This window comes from Stegostoma tigrinum, chromosome 10 (genome assembly GCF_030684315.1).
Source record: "Stegostoma tigrinum isolate sSteTig4 chromosome 10, sSteTig4.hap1, whole genome shotgun sequence".
NCBI lineage: Eukaryota > Metazoa > Chordata > Chondrichthyes > Orectolobiformes > Stegostomatidae > Stegostoma > Stegostoma tigrinum.
Window position 1 is genome coordinate 88,270,886 of NC_081363.1, and position 19,971 is coordinate 88,290,856.

The 19,971-nt window shown below is 63.4% G+C and overlaps 1 protein-coding gene across 1 annotated transcript in view; it reads right to left on the reverse strand.

Moving 5' to 3' along the window:
* psen1 (presenilin 1) overlaps positions 1 to 19,719 on the reverse strand; it is a 165,425-nt gene extending 145,706 nt beyond the window's left edge. The window contains exon 1 of the mRNA XM_048537287.2: positions 19,602 to 19,719. The gene's annotated coding sequence lies outside the window, so the exon portion shown is untranslated. The remainder of the gene's footprint in view (positions 1 to 19,601) is intronic.
* Between the last annotated feature and the right edge of the window lie 252 nt (positions 19,720 to 19,971).

Genomic DNA, 19,971 nt, shown 5'->3' on the forward strand with positions numbered 1-19,971 from the left:
TCTCGGTCTCTCTCTCATCTGACGGGCCGGAGGTCTCTCTCTTTCTCTCTCTGACCGGGCCGGAGGTCACTCTCTCTCTGACCGGGCCGGAGGTGTCTCCCTCTCTCTCTCTCACCGGGCCGATGGTCACTCACTCTGACCGGGCCGGTGGTCACTCACTCTCTCTGACCCGGCCAGAGGTCTCGGTCTCTCTCTCTCTCTGACCGGGCCGGCGGTCTCTCTCTTTCTCTCTCTGACCGGGCCGGAGGTGTCTCTCTCACTCTCTCTGACCGGGCCGGAGGTCACTCTCTCTCTGACCGGGCCGGAGGTGTCTCCCTCTCTCTCTCTCACCGGGCCGATGGTCACTCACTCTGGACCGGGCCGGTGGTCACTCACTCTCTCTGACCCGGCCAGAGGTCTCGGTCTCTCTCTCTCTCTCTCTCTGACCGGGCCGGCGGTCTCTCTCTTTCTCTCTTCTGACCGGGCCGGAGGTGTCTCTCTCTCTCTCTCTCTCTCTGACCGGGCCAGAGGTGTCTCTCTCTCTCTCTCTCTGACGGGCTGGAGGTCGGTCTCTCTCTCTCACGGGGCCGGAGGTCTCTCTCTCTCTCTCTCTCTCAGACCGGGCCGGTGGTCACTCTCTCACTCTCTCTCTCTCTCTGACCGGGACGGAGGCCTCTCTCACTCTCTCTCTGACCGGGCCAGAGGTCACTCTCACTCTCTCTCTGACCGGGCCGGAGGTCTCTCTCTCTCTCTCTCTCTGACCGGGCCAGATGTCTCTCTCTCTCTCTCTCTGACCGGGACGGAGGTCTCTCTCTCTCTCTCTGACGCGGGCCGGAGGTCTCTCTCTCTCTCTGACCGGGCCGGGCCGGAGGTCTCTCTCTCTCTCTGACCGGGCCGGAGGTCTCTCTCTCTCTCTCTCTGCCTGACCGGGCCGGAGGTCTCTCTCTCTCTCTCTCCTGACCGGGCCGGAGGTCACTCTCACTCTCTCTCTGACCGGGCCGGAGGTCTCTCTCTCTCTCTCTCTCTCTCTGACCGCGGCCGGAGGTCTCTCTCTCTCTCTGACCGGGGCCGGAGGTCTCTCTCTCTCTCTGCCTGACCGGGCCGGAGTCTCTCTCTCTCTCTCTCTCTGACCGCGCCGGAGGTCTCTCTCTCTCTCTCTCTCTCTGACCGGGCCGGAGGTCTCTCTCTGACCGGGCCCGTGGTCACTCACTCTCTCTGACCAGGCCGGTGGTCACTCACTCTCTCTGACCGGGCCGGTGGTCCCTCACTCTCTCTGACCGGGCCGGAGGTCTCTCTCTTGCTCTCTATGACCGGGCCAGAGGTCACCCTCTCTGACCGGGCCGGAGGTCACCCCCCTCTCTCTGTCTCTCTCTCTGACCGGGCCGGAGGTCTCTCTCTTTCTCTCTCTGACCGGGCTGCAGGCTCTCTCACCAGGCCGGAGGTCACTCTCTCTCTGACTGGGCCGGAGGTCTCTCTCTCTCCTCTCGCGCTCTGATGGGGCCGGAGGTGTCTCTTTCTCTCTCTGACCGGGCCAGAGGTGTTTCTCTCTCTCTCTCTGACCGGGCCGGTGGTCACTCACTCTCTCTGACCCGGGCCGGTTGTCACTCACTCTCTCTGACCGGGCCGGGGGTCACTCACTCACTCTCTCTCTCTCTCTCTCTGACCAGGCCGGAGGTCTCTCTCTCTCTGACCGGGCCGGACGTCTCTCTCTCTCTCTCTGTCTCTCTCTCTGACCGGGCCGGAGGTCTCCCTCTCTCTGACCGGGCCGGAGGTCTCTCTCTCTCTCTCTCTGCCTGACCAGGCCGGAGGTCTCTCTCTCTCTGACCGGGCCGGAGGTCTCTCTCTCTCTCTCTGTCTCTCTCTCTGACCGGGCCGGAGGTCTCCCTCTCTCTCTCTCTCTCTGACCGGGGCCGGAGGTCTCTCTCTCTCTCTCTGCCTGACCGGGCCGGAGGTCTCTCTCTCTCTCTCTCTCTGCCTGACCGGGCCGGAGGTCTCTCTCTCTCTCTCTCTCTCTCTCTCTCTCTGACCGGGCCGGAGGTCTACTCTCTGACCGGGCCGGTGGTCACTCACTCTTTCTGACCAGGCCGGGGGTCACTCACACTCACTCTCTCTCTCTCTCTCTGACCGGGCCGGAGGTCTCCCCTCACTCTCTCTGACCGGGCCGGAGGTCTCTCTCTCTCTCTGCCTGACCAGGCCGTAGGTCTCTCTCTCTCTGACCGGGCCGGAGGTCTCTCTCTCTCTCTCTGTCTCTCTCTCTGACCGGGCCGGAGGTCTCCTCTCTCTCTCTCTCTCTGACCGGGCCGGAGGTCTCTCTCTCTCTCTCTCTGCCTGACCGGGCCGGAGGTCTCTCTCTCTCTCTCTCTCTGCCTGACCGGGGCCGGAGGTCTCTCTCTCTCTCTCTCTCTCTCTCTCTGACCGGGCCGGAGGTCTCTCTCTGACCGGGCCGGTGGTCACTCACTCTTTCTGACCAGGCCGGGGGTCACTCACACTCACTCTCTCTCTCTCTCTCTGACCGGGCCGGAGGTCTCCCTCTCTCTCTCTCTGACCGGGCCGGAGGTCTCCCTCTCTCTCTCTGACCGGGCCGGAGGTCTCTCTCTCTCTCTGCCTGACCGGGCCGGAGGTCTCTCTCTCTCTCTCTCTCTCTGACCGGGCCGGAGTCTCTCTCAAAACCGGGCCGGTGGTCACTCACTCTCTCTGACCGGGCCGGGGGTCACTCACTCTCTCTGACCGGGCCGGGGGTCACTCACACTCACTCTCTCTCTCTGACCAGGCCGGAGGTCTCTCTCTCTCTCTCTCTCTCTCTGACCGGGCCGGAGGTCTCCCTCTCTCTCTCTGCCGGGCCGGAGGTCTCTCTCTCTTTCTCTCTCTCTCTGACCGGGCCGGAGGTCTCTCTCTCTTTCTCTCTCTCTCTGACCGGCCGGAGGTCTCTCTCTCTCTCTCTCTCTCTCTCTGACCGGGCCGGAGGTCTCTCTCTCTCTCTCTCTCTCTCTGACTGGGCCGGAGGTCTCTCTCTCTCTCTCTCTCTCTCTGACTGGGCTGGAGGGGTCTCTCTCTCTCCTCTCTCTCTGACTGGGCCGGAGGTCTCTCTCTCTCTCTCTCTCTCTGACCGGGCCGGAGGTCTCTCTCTCTCTCTCTCTCTGACCGGGGCGGAGGTCTCTCTCTCTCTCTCTCTCTCTGACCGGGCCGGAGGTCTCTCTCTCTCTCTGACCGGGCGGAGGTCTCTCCTCTCTCTCTGAACGGGCCGGAGGTCCTCTCTCTCTCTCTCTCTCTCTGACTGGCCGGAGGTCTCTCTCTCTCTCTCTGATCGGGCCGGAGGTCTCTCTCTCTCTGACCGGGCCGTAGGTCACTCTCTCTGACCGGATGGGAGGTCTCTCTCTCTCACCAGGCCGGAGGTCACTCTCTCTCTCTCTGACTGGGGCCGGAGGTCACTCTCTCTCCTCTTGCGCTCTGACCGGGCCGGAGGTCTCTCTTTCTCTCTCTGACCGGGCCTGAGGTCTCTCTCTTCTCACTCTGACCGGGCCTGAGGTCACTCTCTCTCTGACCGGGCCGGAGGTCTCTCTCTTTCTCTCTCTTACCGGGCCGGAGGTCTCTCTCTGTCTCTCTCTTACCGGGCCGAGGGTGTCTCTCTTTCTCTCTCTCTGACCGGGCCTGAGGTCTCTCTCTTCTCACTCTGACCGGAGCCTGAGGTCACTCTCTCTCTGACCGTGGCCGGAGGTCTCGCTCTTTCTCTCTCTGACTGGGCCAGAGGTCACTCTCTCTCTGACCGGGCCGGAGGTGTCTCTCTCTCTCTCTCTCTCTGGTCTCTCTCTCTCTCTCTGACGGTGCACGGAGGTCACTCTCTCTCTCTCTGACCGGGCCGGCGGTGTCTCTCTCTCACCCTCCCTCCCTCTCTGACCGGGCCAGAGGTGTCTCTCTCTCTCTCTCTCTCTCTGACCGGGCAGGAGGTCTCTCTCTTTCTCTCTCTGACCGGGCCGGAGGTCACACTCTCTCTGACCGGGCCGGTGGTCACTCTCTCCCTCTGACCGGCACGGAGGTCACTCTCTCCCTCTCTGACCGGGCCGGTGGTCACTCACTCTCTCTGACCCGGCCGGAGGTCTCGGTCTCTCTCTCTCTGACGGGCCGGAGGTCTCTCTCTTTCTCTCTCTGACCGGGCCGGAGGTCACTCTCTCTCTGACCGGGCCGGAGGTGTCTCCGTCTCTCTCTCTCACCGGGCCGATGGTCACTCACTCTGACCGGGCCGGTGGTCACTCACTCTCTCTGACCCGGCCAGAGGTCTCGGTCTCTCTCTCTCTCTCTCTCTCTGACCGGGCCGGCGGTCTCTCTCTTTCTCTCTCTGACCGGGCCGGAGGTGTCTCTCTCACTCTCTCTGACCGGGCCAGAGGTGTCTCTCTCTCTCTCTCTCTGACGGGGCCGGAGGTCGGTCCTCTCTCTCTCTCACGGGGCCGGAGGTCTCTCTCTCTCTCTCTCTCACGGGGCCGGAGGTCTCTCTCTCTCTCTCTCAGACCGGGCCGGTGGTCACTCTCTCTCTCTCTCTCTCTGACCGGGGCCGGAGGTCTCTCTCACTCTCTATCTGACCAGGCCAGAGGTCTCTCTCACTCTCTCTCTGACCGGGCTGGAGATCTCCCTCTCTCTCTGACCGGGCCGGAGGTCTCCCTCTCTCTCTGACTGGGCGGAGGTGTCTCCCTCTCTCTCTGACCGGGCCGGAGGTGTCTCCCTCTCTCTCTGACCGGGCCGGAGGTGTCTCCCTCTCTCTCTGACCGGGCCGGAGGTGTCTCCCTCTCTCTCTGACCGGGCCGGAAGTGTCTCCCTCTCTCTCTGTGATCGGGCCGGTGGTCACTCACTCTCTCTGACCGGCACGGAGGTCACTCACTCTCTCTCTCTCTCTCTCACCGGGCCGGAGGTCTATCTCTCTCTCTCTCTCTCTGACCGGGCCGGAGGTCTCTCTCTTTCTCTCTCTGACCGGGCCGGTGGTCACTCACTCTCTCTGACCGCGGGACAGAGGTCTCTCTCTCTGCCTGACCGGGCCGGTGGTCTCTCTCTCTCTCTGACCGGGCCGGAGGTCTCTCTCTCTTTCTCTCTCTGACCGGGCCCGTGGTCACTCACTCTCTCTGACCGCACGGAGGTCTCTCCTCTCTGACTGGGCCGGTGGCCACTCTCTCTCTCTGACCGGGGCCAGAGGTCACCCCCTCTCTCTGACCGGGCCGGAGGTCTCTCTCTCTCCTCTCGCGCTCTGACCGGCCGGAGGTCTCTCTTTCTCTCTCTGACCGGGCCAGGAGGGTGTCTCTCTCTCTCTCTCTGACCGGGCCGGTGGTCACTCACTCTCTCTGACCGGGCCGGTGGTCACTCACTCACTCTCTCTGACCGGCACGGAGGTCACTCACTCTCTCTCTCTCTCTCTCACCGGGCCGGAGGTCTATCTCTCTCTCTCTCTCTGACCGGGCCGGAGGTCTCTCTCTTTCTGTCTCTGACCGGGCCGGTGGTCACTCACTCTCTCTGACCCGGGCCAGAGGTCTCTCTCTCTCTCTCTGCCTGACCGGGCCGGTGGGTCTCTCTCTCTCTCTCTGACCGGGCCGGAGGTCTCTCTCTCTTTCTCTCTCTGACCGGGCCCGTGGTCACTCACTCTCTCTGACCGGCACGGAGGTCTCTCTCTCTGACCGGGGCCGCGGTGGCCACTCTCTCTCTCTGACCGGGCCAGAGGTTACCCCTCTCTCTGACCGGGCCGGAGGTCTCTCTCTTTCTCTCTCTGACCGGGCCGCAGGTCACTCTCTCTGACCGGGCCGGAGGTCACTCTCTCATCTGACCGGGCCGGAGGTCACTCTCTCTCTGACCGGGCCGGAGGTCCACTCTCTCTCTGACCGGGCCGGAGGTCTCTCTCCTCTCTGACCGGACGGGAGGTCTCTCTCTCTCTGACCGGAGGGGAGGTCTCTCTCTCTCTGACCGGACGGGAGGTCTCTCTCTCTCTCCCTCTCGCGCTCTGACCGGGCCGGAGGTCTCTCTCTCTCTCTCTGACCGGGGCCCCGGTGGTCACTCACTCTCTCTCTGACCGGGCCGGAGGTCTCTCTCTCTCTCTCTGCCTGATCAGGCCGGAGGTCTCTCTCTCTCTCTCTCTCTGACCGAGCCGGAGGTCTCTCTCTCTCTCTGTGACTGGGCCGGAGGTCTCTCGCTTTCTCTCTCTGACCGGGACGGACGTCACCCTCTCTGACCGGGCCGGAGTTCTCTCTCTTTCTCTCTCTGACCGGGCCGCAGGTCTCTCTCTCTCTGACCGGACGGGAGGTCTCTCTCTCTCTGACTGGGCCGGAGGACCGGGCCGGAGGTCTCTCTCTCTCTCTCTGACCGGGGCCGGTGGTCACTCACTCTCTCTCTGACCGGGGCCGGAGGTCTCTCTCTCTCTCTGCCTGATCAGGCCGGAGGTCTCTCTCTCTCTCTCTGACCGAGCCGGAGGTCTCTCTCTCTCTCTCTCTGTGACTGGGCCGGAGGTTTCTCGCTTTCTCTCTCTGACCGGGCCGGAGGTCTTTCTCTTTCTCTCTCTAACCAGGCCGGAGGGGCACTCTCTCTGACCGGGCCGGAGGTCTCTCTCTCTCCTCACACGCTCTGACCGGGCCGGAGGTCTCTCTTTCTCTCTCTGTCCGGGCCGGTGGTCTCTCTCTTTCACTCTCTGACCGGGCCGGTGGTCACTCACTCTCTCTCTCTCTCTCACCGGGCCAGAGGTCTCTCTCTCTCTCTCTGCCTGACCGGGGCCGGAGGTCTCTCTCTCTCTCTCTGACCGGGCCGGAGGTCTCTCTCTCTTTCTCTCTCTGACCGGGCCCGTGGTCACTCACTCTCTCTGACCGGCACGGAGGTCTCTCTCTCTGACCGGGCCGGTGGCCACTCTCTCTCTCTGACCGGGCCAGAGGTTACCCCCCTCTCTCTGACCGGGGCCGGAGGTCTCTCTCTTTCTCTCTCTGACCGGGCCGGAGGTCTTTCTCTTTCTCTCTCTAACCAGGCCGGAGGGCACTCTCTCTGACCGGGGCCGGAGGTCTCTCTCTCTCCTCACACGCTCTGACCGGGCCGGAGGTCTCTCTTTCTCTCTCTCTGTCCGGGCCGGTGGGTCTCTCTCTTTCACTCTCTGACCCGGGCCGGTGGTCACTCACTCTCTCTCTCTCTCTCTCTCTCACCGGGCCAGAGGTCTCTCTCTCTCTCACCGGGCCGGTGGTCTCTCTCTCTCTCTCTGACCGGGCCGGAGGTCTCCCTCTCTTTCTCTCTCTGACCGGGCCCGTGGTCACTCACTCTCTCTGACCGGCACGGAGGTCTCTCTCTCTGACCGGGCCGGTGGCCACTCTCTCTCTCTGACCGGGCCAGAGGTTACCCCCTCTCTCTGACCGGGCCGGAGGTCTCTCTCTTTCTCTCTCTGACCGGGCCGCAGGTCACTCTCTCTGACTGGGCCGGAGGTCTCTCTCTCTCTGACCGGACGGGAGGTCTCTCTCTCTCTGACCGGACGGGAGGTCTCTCTCTCTCTCTGACTGGGCCGGAGGTCTCTCTCTCTCTCCTCTCGCGCTCTGACCGGGCCGGAGGTCTCTCTCTCTCTCTCTGACTGATCAGGCCGGAGGTCTCTCTCTCTCTCTCTCTCTCTCTGACCGAGCCGGAGGTCTCTCTCTCTCTCTCTCTGTGACTGGGCTGGAGGTCTCTCGCTTTCTCTCTCTGACCGGGACGGACGTCACCCTCTCTGACCGGGCCGGAGGTCTCTCTCTTTCTCTCTCTGACCGGGCCGGTGGTCACTCACTCTCTCTGACCGGGACAGAGGTCTCTCTCTCTGCCTGACCGGGCCGGTGGTCTCTCTCTCTCTCTGACCGGGCCGGAGGTCTCTCTCTCTTTCTCTCTCTGACCGGGCCCCGTGGTCACTCACTCTCTCTGACCGGCACGGAGGTCTCTCTCTCTGACTGGGCCGGTGGCCACTCTCTCTCTCTGACCGGGCCAGAGGTCACCCCCTCTCTCTGACCGGGCCGGAGGTCTCTCTCTCTCCTCTCGCGCTCTGACCGGGCCGGAGGTCTCTCTTTCTCTCTCTGACCGGGGCCGGAGGTGTCTCTCTCTCTCTCTCTGACCGGGCCGGTGGTCACTCACTCTCTCTGACCGGGCCGGTGGTCACTCACTCACTCTCTCTGACCGGCACGGAGGTCACTCACTCTCTCTCTCTCTCTCTCACCGGGCCGGAGGTCTATCTCTCTCTCTCTCTCTGACCGGGCCGGAGGTCTCTCTCTTTCTGTCTCTGACCGGGCCGGTGGTCACTCACTCTCTCTGACCGGGCCAGAGGTCTCTCTCTCTCTCTCTGCCTGACCGGGCCGGTGGTCTCTCTCTCTCTCTCTCTGACCGGGCCGGAGGTCTCTCTCTCTTTCTCTCTCTGACCGGGCCCGTGGTCACTCACTCTCTCTGACCGGCACGGAGGTCTCTCTCTCTGACCGGGCCGGTGGCCACTCTCTCTCTCTGACCGGGCCAGAGGTTACCCCCTCTCTCTGACCGGGCCGGAGGTCTCTCTCTTTCTCTCTCTGACCGGGCCGCAGGTCACTCTCTCTGACCGGGCCGGAGGTCACTCTCTCTCTGACCGGGCCGGAGGGTCACTCTCTCTCTGACCGTGGCCGGAGGTCACTCTCTCTCTGACCGGGCCGGAGGTCTCTCTCTCTCTGACCGGACGGGAGGTCTCTCTCTCTCTGACCGGACGGGAGGTCTCTCTCTCTCTGACCGGACGGGAGGTCTCTCTCTCTCTCCTCTCGCGCTCTGACCGGGCCGGAGGTCTCTCTCTCTCTCTCTGACCGGGCGGTGGTCACTCACTCTCTCTCTGACCGGGCCGGAGGTCTCTCTCTCTCTCTGCCTGATCAGGCCGGAGGTCTCTCTCTCTCTCTCTCTCTGACCGAGCCGGAGGTCTCTCTCTCTCTCTCTCTGTGACTGGGCCGGAGGTCTCTCGCTTTCTCTCTCTGACCGGGACGGACGTCACCCTCTCTGACCGGGCCGGAGTTCTCTCTCTTTCTCTCTCTGACCGGGCCGCAGGTCTCTCTCTCTCTGACCGGACGGGAGGTCTCTCTCTCTCTGACTGGGCCGGAGGTCTCTCTCTCTCTCTCTCTCGCGCTCTGACCGGGCCGGAGGTCTCTCTCTCTCTCTCTGACCGGGCCGGTGGTCACTCACTCTCTCTCTGACCGGGCCGGAGGTCTCTCTCTCTCTCTGCCTGATCAGGCCGGAGGTCTCTCTCTCTCTCTCTGACCGAGCCGGAGGTCTCTCTCTCTCTCTCTCTGTGACTGGGCCGGAGGTTTCTCGCTTTCTCTCTCTGACCGGGCCGGAGGTCTTTCTCTTTCTCTCTCTAACCAGGCCGGAGGGCACTCTCTCTGACCGGGCCGGAGGTCTCTCTCTCTCCTCACACGCTCTGACCGGGCCGGAGGTCTCTCTTTCTCTCTCTGTCCGGGCCGGTGGTCTCTCTCTTTCACTCTCTGACCGGGCCGGTGGTCACTCACTCTCTCTCTCTCTCTCACCGGGCCAGAGGTCTCTCTCTCTCTCTCTGCCTGACCGGGCCGGAGGTCTCTCTCTCTCTCTCTGACCGGGCCGGAGGTCTCTCTCTCTTTCTCTCTCTGACCGGGCCCGTGGTCACTCACTCTCTCTGACCGGCACGGAGGTCTCTCTCTCTGACCGGGCCGGTGGCCACTCTCTCTCTCTGACCGGGCCAGAGGTTACCCCCTCTCTCTGACCGGGCCGGAGGTCTCTCTCTTTCTCTCTCTGACCGGGCCGGAGGTCTTTCTCTTTCTCTCTCTAACCAGGCCGGAGGGCACTCTCTCTGACCGGGCCGGAGGTCTCTCTCTCTCCTCACACGCTCTGACCGGGCCGGAGGTCTCTCTTTCTCTCTCTGTCCGGGCCGGTGGTCTCTCTCTTTCACTCTCTGACCGGGCCGGTGGTCACTCACTCTCTCTCTCTCTCTCTCTCACCGGGCCAGAGGTCTCTCTCTCTCTCACCGGGCCGGTGGTCTCTCTCTCTCTCTCTGACCGGGCCGGAGGTCTCCCTCTCTTTCTCTCTCTGACCGGGCCCGTGGTCACTCACTCTCTCTGACCGGCACGGAGGTCTCTCTCTCTGACCGGGCCGGTGGCCACTCTCTCTCTCTGACCGGGCCAGAGGTTACCCCCTCTCTCTGACCGGGCCGGAGGTCTCTCTCTTTCTCTCTCTGACCGGGCCGCAGGTCACTCTCTCTGACTGGGCCGGAGGTCTCTCTCTCTCTGACCGGGCCGGAGGTCTCTCTCTCTCTGACCGGACGGGAGGTCTCTCTCTCTCTGACCGGACGGGAGGTCTCTCTCTCTCTCTGACTGGGCCGGAGGTCTCTCTCTCTCTCCTCTCGCGCTCTGACCGGGCCGGAGGTCTCTCTCTCTCTCTCTGACTGATCAGGCCGGAGGTCTCTCTCTCTCTCTCTCTCTCTGACCGAGCCGGAGGTCTCTCTCTCTCTCTCTCTGTGACTGGGCTGGAGGTCTCTCGCTTTCTCTCTCTGACCGGGACGGACGTCACCCTCTCTGACCCGGGCCGGAGGTCTCTCTCTTTCTCTCTCTGACCGGGCCGCAGGTCACTCTCTCTGACTGGGCCGGAGGTCTCTCTCTCTCTGACCGGGCCGGAGGTCTCTCTTTCTCTGACCGGGCCGGAGGTCTCTCTCTCTCTCTCCTCTCGCGCTCTGACCGGGCCGGAGGTCTCTCTCTCTCTCTGCCTGATCAGGCCGGAGGTCTCTCTCTCTCTCTCTCTCTCTGACCGAGCCGGAGGTCTCTCTCTCTCTCTCTCTGTGACTGGGCCGGAGGTCTCTCGCTTTCTCTCTCTGACCGGGACGGACGTCACCCTCTCTGACCGGGGCCGGAGGTCTCTCTCTTTCACTCTCTGACCGGGCCGGAGGTCTTTCTCTTTCTCTCTCTAACCAGGCCGGAGGGCACTCTCTCTGACCGGGCCGGAGGTCTCTCTCTCTCCTCACACGCTCTGACCGGGCCGGAGGTCTCTCTTTCTCTCTCTGTCCGGGCCGGTGGTCTCTCTCTTTCACTCTCTGACCGGGCCGGTGGTCACTCACTTTCTCTGACCCGGCCGGTGGTCACTCTCTCTCTCTCTCTCTCTCTCTCCCCCTCCCCCTCCCTCTCTCTCTCTGACCGGTGCCGGAGGTCACTCTCTCTCTTACCCGGCCGGTGGTCACTCTCTCTCTCTCTGACCGGGCCGGTGGTCACTCTCTCTCTCTGACCGGGCCGGTGGTCAAACTCTCTCTGACCGGGCCGGTGGTCACTCTCTCTCTCTGACCGGGCCGGAGGTCTCTCTCACTCTCTCTCTCTCTCTGACCGGGACGGAGGCCTCTCTCACTCTCTCTCTGACCGGGCCAGAGGTCACTCTCACTCTCTCTCTGACCGGGGCCGGAGGTCTCTCTCTCTCTCTCTCTCTCTGACCGGGCCAGATGTCTCTCTCTCTCTCTCTCTGACCGGGACGGAGGTCTCTCTCACTCTCTCTCTCTCTCTGACCGGGACGGAGGCCTCTCTCACTCTCTCTCTGACCGGGCCAGAGGTCACTCTCACTCTCTCTCTGACCGGGCCGGAGGTCTCTCTCTCTCTCTCTCTCTCTCTCTCTCTCTGACCGGGCCAGATGTCTCTCTCTCTCTCTCTCTGACCGGGACGGAGGTCTCTCTCTCTCTGACCGGGACGGACGTCACCCTCTCTGACCGGGCCGGAGGTCTCTCTCTTTCTCTCTCTGACCGGGCCGCAGGTCACTCTCTCTGACTGGGCCGGAGGTCTCTCTCTCTCTGACCGGGCCGGAGGTCTCTCTCTCTCTGACCGGGCCGGAGGTCTCTCTCTCTCTGACCGGGCCGGAGGTCTCTCTCTCTCTGACTGGGCCGGAGGTCTCTCTCTCTCTCCTCTCGCGCTCTGACCGGGCCGGAGGTCTCTCTCTCTCTCTCTGACCGGGCCGGTGGTCACTCACTCTCTCTCTGACCGGGCCGGAGGTCTCTCTCTCTCTCTGCCTGATCAGGCCGGAGGTCTCTCTCTCTCTCTCTCTCTCTGACCGAGCCGGAGGTCTCTCTCTCTCTCTCTCTGTGACTGGGCCGGAGGTCTCTCGCTTTCTCTCTCTGACCGGGACGGACGTCACCCTCACTGACCGGGCCGGAGGTCTCTCTCTCTCTCTCTCTGACCGGGCCAGATGTCTCTCTCTCTCTCTCTCTCTCTCTGACCGGGACGGAGGTCTCTCTCTCTCTGACCGGGCCGGAGGTCTCTCTCTCTCTCTGACCGGGCCGGAGGTCTCTCTCTCTCTCTGACCGGGCCGGAGGTCTCTCTCTCTCTCTGACCGGGCCGGAGGTCTCTCTCTCTCTCTCTCTCTCTCTGCCTGACCGGGCCGGAGGTCTCTCTCTCTCTCTCTCTGACCGGGCCGGTGGTCACTCACTCTCTCTGACCGGGCCGGAGGTCTCTCTCTTGCCCTCTATGACCGGGCCAGAGGTCACCCTCTCTGACCGGGCCGGAGGTCACCCCCTCTCTCTGTCTCTCTCTCTGACCGGGCCGGAGGTCTCTCTCTTTCTCTCTCTGACCGGGCTGCAGGTCACTCTCTCTGACCAGATGGGAGGTCTCTCTCTCTCACCAGGCCGGAGGTCACTCTCTCTCTGACTGGGCCGGAGGTCTCTCTCTCTCCTCTCGCGCTCTGACGGGGCCGGAGGTGTCTCTTTCTCTCTCTGACCGGGCCAGAGGTGTTTCTCTCTCTCTCTCTGACCGGGCCGGTGGTCACTCACTCTCTCTGACCGGGCCGGGGATCACACATTCACTCTCTCTCTCTCTCTCTCTCTCTCTCTGACCGGACCGGAGGTCTCTCTCTCTCTCTCTGTCTCTCTCTCTGACCGGGCCGGAGGTCTCCCTCTCTCTGACCGGGCCGGAGGTCTCTCTCTCTCTCTCTGCCTGACCAGGCCGGAGGTCTCTCTCTCTCTGACCGGGCCGGAGGTCTCTCTCTCTCTCTCTCTGTCTCTCTCTCTGACCGGGCCGGAGGTCTCCCTCTCTCTCTCTCTCTCTCTGCCTGACCGGGCCGGAGGTCTCTCTCTCTCTCTCTCTCTCTCTCTGCCTGACCGGGCCGGAGGTCTCTCTCTCTCTCTGACCGGGCCGGAGGTCTCTCTCTGACCGGGCCGGTGGTCACTCACTCTCTCTGACCGGGCCGGTGGTCACTCACTCTCTCTGACCAGGCCGGGGGTCACTCACACTCACTCTCTCTCTCTCTCTCTCTGACCGGGCCGGAGGTCTCCCTCTCTCTCTCTCTGACCGGGCCGGAGGTCTCCCTCTCTCTCTCTGACCGGGCCGGAGGTCTCTCTCTCTCTCTCTGCCTGACCGGGCCGGAGGTCTCTCTCTCTCTCTCTCTCTCTGACTGGGCCGGAGGTCTCTCTCTCTCTCTCTCTCTCTGACTGGGCCGGAGGTCTCTCTCTCTCTCTCTCTCTCTGACTGGGCCGGAGGTCTCTCTCTCTCTCTCTCTCTGACCGGGCCGGAGGTCTCTCTCTCTCTCTCTGACCGGGCCGGAGGTCTCTCTCTCTCTCTCTCTCTGAACGGGCCGGAGGTCTCTCTCTCTCTGACTGGGCCGGAGGTCTCTCTCTCTCTCTCTGATCGGGCCGGAGGTCTCTCTCTCTCTGACCGGGCCGCAGGTCACTCTCTCTGACCGGATGGGAGGTCTCTCTCTCTGACCGGGCCGTAGGTCTCTCTCTCTCTCTCTCTCTCTGACTGGGCCGGAGGTCTCTCTCTCTCTCTCTCTCTCTGACTGGGCCGGAGGTCTCTCTCTCTCTCTCTCTCTGACCGGGCCGGAGGTCTCTCTTTCTCTCTCTGACCGGGCCAGAGGTGTCTCTCTCTCTCTCTGACCGGGCCGGTGGTCACTCACTCTCTCTGACCAGGCCGGTGGTCACTCACTCTCTCTGACCAGGCCAGTGGTCACTCACTCTCTCTGACCGGGCCGGTGGTCTCTCTCTTGCCCTCTATGACCGGGCCAGAGGTCACCCTCTCTGACCGGGCCGGAGGTCACCCCCTCTCTCTGTCTCTCTCTCTGACCGGGCTGCAGGTCACTCTCTCTGACCGGATGGGAGGTCTCTCTCTCTCACCTGGCCGGAGGTCACTCTCTCTCTGACTGGGCCGGAGGTCTCTCTCTCTCCACTCGCGCTCTGACCGGGCCGGAGGTGTCTCTTTCTCTCTCTGACCGGACCAGAGGTGTTTCTCTCTCTCTCTGACCGGGCCGGTGGTCACTCACTCTCTCTGACCGGGCCGGTGGTCACTCACTCTCTCTCTCTCTGACCGGGCCGGAGGTCTCCCTCTCTCTCTCTCTGACCGGGCCGGAGGTCTCCCTCTCTCTCTCTCTGACCGGGCCGGAGGTCTCCCTCTCTCTCTCTCTCTCTCTCTCTGACCGGGCCGGAGGTCTCTCTCTCTCTCTCTTTCTCTCTCTCTCTCTCTCTCTCTCTCTCTGACTGGGCCGGAGGTCACTCTCTCTCTGACTGGGCCGGAGGTCTCTCTCTCTCCTCTCGCGCTCTGACCGGGCCGGAGGTGTCTCTTTCTCTGTCTGACCGGGCCAGAGGTGTTTCTCTCTCTCTCTGACCGGGCCGGTGGTCACTCACTCTCTCTGACCGGGCCGGTGGTCACTCACTCTCTCTCTCTGACCGGGCCGGAGGTCTCCCTCTCTCTCTCTGACCAGGCCGGAGGTCTCTCTCTCTCTCTCTCTGACCGGGCCGGAGGTCTCTCTCTCTCTCTCTGACCGGGCCGGAGGTCTCCCTCTCTCTCTCTCTCTGACCGGGCCGGAGGTCTCCCCGCTCTCTCTCTCTCTCTCTGACCGGGGCCGGAGGTCTCCCTCTCTCTCTCTCTCTCTCTGACCGGGGCCGGAGGTCTCCCTCTCTCTCTCTCTCTCTGACCGGGCCGGAGGTCTCCCTCTCTCTCTCTGACCGGGCCGGAGGTTTCCCTCTCTCTCTCTGACCGGGCCGGAGGTCTCTCTCTCTCTCTCTCTCTCTCTCTGACCGGGCCGGAGGTCTCTCTCTCTCTCTCTCTCTCTCTCTCTGACCAGGCCGGAGGTCTCTCTCTCTCTCTCTGACCGGGCCGGAGGTCTCTCTCTCTCTCTCTCTCTCTCTCTGACCGGGCCGGAGGTCTCTCTCTCTCTCTCTGACCGGGCCGGAGGTCTCTCTCTCTCTCTCACCGGGCCGGAGGTCTCTCTCTCTCTCTCTCTCTGACCGGGCCGGAGGTCTCTCTCTCTCTCTCTCTGACCGGGCCGGAGGTCTCTCTCTCTCTCTCTCTGACCGGGCCGGAGGTCTCTCTCTCTCTCTCTCTCTGACCGGGGCCGGAGGTCTCCCTCTCTCTCTCTCTCTGACCGGGCCGGAGGTCTCCCGCTCTCTCTCTCTCTCTCTGACCGGGCCGGAGGTCTCCCTCTCTCTCTCTCTCTCTGACCGGGCCGGAGGTCTCCCTCTCTCTCTCTCTCTCTGACCGGGCCGGAGGTCTCCCTCTCTCTCTCTGACCGGGCCGGAGGTTTCCCTCTCTCTCTCTGACCGGGCCGGAGGTCTCTCTCTCTCTCTCTCTGACCGGGCCGGAGGTCTCTCTCTCTCTCTCTCTCTCTCTCTCTGACCAGGCCGGAGGTCTCTCTCTCTCTCTCTGACCGGGCCGGAGGTCTCTCTCTCTCTCTCTCTCTCTCTCTCTGACCGGCCGGAGGTCTCTCTCTCTCTCTCTGACCGGGCCGGAGGTCTCTCTCTCTCTCTCACCGGGCCGGAGGTCTCTCTCTCTCTCTCTCTCTGACCGGGCCGGAGGTCTCTCTCTCTCTCTCTCTGACCGGCCGGAGGTCTCTCTCTCTCTCTCTCTCTGACCGGGCCGGAGGTCTCTCTCTCTCTCTCTCTGACTGGGCCGGAGGTCTCTCTCTCTCTCTCTGACCGGGCCGGAGGTCTCTCTCTCTCTCTCTCTGACCGGGCCGGAGGTCTCTCTCTCTCTCTCTGACCGGGCCGGAGGTCTCTCTCTCTCTGACCAGGCCGGAGGTCTCCCTCTCTCTCTCTCTCTCTGACCGGGCCGGAGGTCTCCCTCTCTCTCTCTCTCTCTGACCGGGCCGGAGGTCTCCCTCTCTCTCTCTGACCGGCCGGAGGTCTCCCTCTCTCTCTCTCTCTCTCTGACCGGGCCGGAGGTCTCCCTCTCTCTCTCTCTCTCTCTGACCGGGCCGGAGGTCTCTCTCTCTCTCTCTCTGACCGGGCCGGAGGTCTCTCTCTCTCTCTCTCTCTCTGACCGGGCCGGAGGTCTCTCTCTCTCTCTCTCTGACCGGGCCGGAGGTCTCTCTCTCTCTCTCTGACCGGGCCGGAGGTCTCTCTCTCTCTCTCTCTGACCGGGCCGGAGGTCTCTCTCTCTCTCTCACCGGGCCGGAGGTCTCTCTCTCTCTCTCTCTCTGACCGGGCCGGAGGTCTCTCTCTCTCTCTCTCTCTCTGACCGGGCCGGAGGTCTCTCTCTCTCTCTCTCTCTCTGACCGGGCCGGAGGTCTCTCTCTCTCTCTCTCTCTCTCTCTGACCGGGCCGGAGGTCTCTCTCTCTCTCTCTCTGACCGGGCCGGAGGTCTCTCTCTCTCTCTCTGACCGGGCCGGAGGTCTCTCTCTCTCTCTCTCTCTCTCTCTGACCGGGCCGGAGGTCTCTCTCTCTCTCTCTCTGACCGGGCCGGAGGTCTCTCTCTCTCTCTCACCGGGCCGGAGGTCTCTCTCTCTCTCTCTCTCTGACCGGGCCGGAGGTCTCTCTCTCTCTCTCTCTCTGACCGGCCGGAGGTCTCTCTCTCTCTCTCTCTCTGACTGGGCCGGAGGTCTCTCTCTCTCTCTCTCTGACCGGGCCGGAGGTCTCTCTCTCTCTCTCTCTGACCGGGCCGGAGGTCTCTCTCTCTCTCTCTCTGACCGGGCCGGAGGTCTCTCTCTCTCTCTCTCTGACCGGGCCGGAGGTCTCTCTCTCTCTCTCTCTCTCTGACCGGGCCGGAGGTCTCTCTCTCTCTGATCGGGCCGGAGGTCCTCTCTCTCTCTCTCTCTCTCTCTCTCTGACCGGGCCGGAGGTCTCTCTCTCTCTCTCTCTGACCGGGCCGGAGGTCTCTCTCTCTCTCTGACCGGGCCGGAGGTCTCTCTCTCTCTCTCTCTGATCGGGCCGGAGGTCTCTCTCTCTCTGATCGGGGGCCGTGAGGTCTCTCTCTCTCTCTCTCTCTCTGACCGGGGCCGCAGGTCACTCTCTCTGACCGGATGGGAGGTCTCTCTCTCTCACCAGGCCGGAGGTCACTCTCTCTCTCTGACTGGGCCGGAGGTCACTCTCTCTCCTCTCGCGCTCTGACCGGGCCGGAGGTGTCTCTTTCTCTCTCTGACCGGGGCCAGAGGTGTCTCTCTCTCTCTCTCTGACCGGGCCGGTGGTCACTCACTCTCTCTGACCGGGCCGGTGGTCACTCACTCTCTCTCTCTGACCGGGCCGGAGGTCTCTCTCTCTCTCTCTCTCTGACCGGGCCGGAGGTCTCTCACTCTCTCTCTGACCGGGCCGGAGGTCTCCCTCTCTCTGACCATCTCTCTCCCTCTCTGTCTCTCTGACCAGGCCGGAGGTCTCTCTATCTCTCTGACTGGGCCGGAGGTCTCTCTCTCTCCTCTCGCGCTCTGACCGGGCCGGAGGGTCTCTCTTTCTCTCTCTGACCGGGCCAGAGGTGTCTCTCTCTCTCTCTGACCGGGCCGGTGGTCACTCACTCTCTCTTTCTCTGACCGGGCCGGAGGTCTCTCTCTCTCTCCCTCTGACCGGGCCGGAGGTCTCTCTCTCACTCTCTGACTGGGCTGGAGGTCTCTCACTCTCTCTCTCTTTCTGACCGGGCCGCTGGTCACTCCCCCCCTCTCTCGATCTCTTCCCGGGCCCGCTGGTCTCTCCCCCCCTCTCTCGATCTCTTCCCGGGGCGCTGGTCACTCCCCCTCTCTCTCGATCTCTTCCCGGGCCGCTGGTCACTCCCCCTCTCTCTCGATCTCTTCCCGGGCCGATGGTCACTCCCCCTCTCTCTCGATCTCTTCCCGGGCCGATGGTCACTCCCCCTCTCTCTCGATCTCTTCCCGGGCCGCTGGTCACTCCCCCTCTCTCTCGATCTCTTCCCGGGCCGCTGGTCACTCCCCCCCTCTCTCGATCTCTTTCCGGGCCGCTGGTCACTCCCCCCCCTCTCTCGATCTCTTCCCGGGCCGCTGGTCACTCCCCCTCTCTCTCGATCTCTTCCCGGGCCGATGGTCACTCCCCCTCTCTCTCGATCTCTTCCCGGGCCGATGGTCACTCCCCCTCTCTCTCGATCTCTTCCCGGGCCGCTGGTCACTCCCCCTCTCTCTCGATCTCTTTCCGGGCCGCTGGTCACTCCCCCCCTCTCTCGATCTCTTCCCGGGCCGCTGGTCACTCCCCCCTCTCTCTCGATCTCTTCCCGGGCCGCTGGTCACTCCCCCCCTCTCTCGATCTCTTCCGGGCCGCTGGTCACTCCCCCCCTCTCTCGATCTCTTTCCGGGCCGCTGGTCACTCCCCCCCCTCTCTCGATCTCTTCCCGGGCCGCTGGTCACTCCCCCTCTCTCTCGATCTCTTCCCGGGCCGCTGGCCACTCCCCCCCCTCTCTCGATCTCTTCCCGGGCCGCTGGCCACTCCCCCCCTCTCTCGATCTCTTCCCGGGCCGCTGGCCACTCCCCCCTCTCTCGATCTCTTCCCGGGCCGCTGGCCACTCCCCCCCCCTCTCTCGATCTCTTCCCGGGCCGCTGGCCACTCCCCCCCCTCTCTCGATCTCTTCCCGGGCCGCTGGCCACTCCCCCCCCTCTCTCTCTCTCTTCCCGGGCCGCTGGCCACTCCCCCCCTCTCTCTCTCTCTTCCCGGGCCGCTGGCCACTTCCCCCCTCTCTCTCTCTCTCTCTCTTCCCGGCCGCTGGCCACTCCCCCCCTCTCTCTCTCTCTCTCTTCCCGGGCCGCTGGCCACTCCCCCCCCCTCTCTCTCTCTCTCTCTCTCTTCCCGGGCCGCTGGCCACTCCCCCCCTCTCTCTCTCTCTCTCTCTCTTCCCGGGCCGCTGGCCACTCCTCCCTCCCTCCCTCCCTCTCCCTCTCTCTCTCTCTCTCTCTCTTCCCGGGCCGCTGGCCACTCCCCCCCTCTCTCTCTTCTCTCTCTCTTCCCGGGCCGCTGGCCACTCCCCCCCTCTCTCTCTCTCTCTTCCCGGGCCGCTGGCCACTCCCCCCCTCTCTCTCTCTCTCTCTCTCTCTCTTCCCGGGCCGCTGGCCACTCCTCCCTCCCTCCCTCCCTCCCTCTCCCTCTCTCTCTCTCTCTCTCTCTTCCCGGGCCGCTGGCCACTCCCCCCCTCTCTCTCTTCTCTCTCTCTTCCCGGGCCGCTGGCCACTCCCCCCCTCTCTCTCTCTCTCTTCCCGGGCCGCTGGCCACTCCCCCCCTCTCTCTCTCTCTCTTCCCGGGCCGCTGGTCACTCCCCCTCTCTCGATCTCACCCCGTACCGGTGGTCACTCTCTCTCTCTCTCTCTGTAGGCGGGCCGGTGGTCACTCAATCTCTGTCTCTCTGACAAGGCCGGTGGTCACTGTCTCTCTCTCTCACTGACCGGGCCGGTGGTCGGTCGGTCACTCTCTCTCACTGACAGGCCCGGTGGTCGATCACACATTCTCTCTCTCTTTCACTGACCGAGCCGGTAGTGGGTCTCTCTCTGACCAGGCCAGTGGTCACTCTCTGGCGTTGCTCATCCTTGGGCCGATCCGGAACTACGAACGCGTCTACTCCGCCTACCGGATGTGACGGCAACGAACCGTCGCCGCGAGGGTTAGAGCCCGGATAGCTCCGTCACTCCGCCCAGTGTTGTCACGGTTATTGAGCGCAGTGTGACCGGTGGTTAATGCCCGCAGTCTCAGAACCGCGCAGCACGCAAACAGACCTTTCGGCCCAGCGCATTCATACTGATCAAATCTCCCAACCTGACCTGGTTCCATTGATGACAAGCAAGGTGTCAAGCTGGATGAACGCAGCAGGCCAAGCAACATTAGAGGAGCAGGAAAGC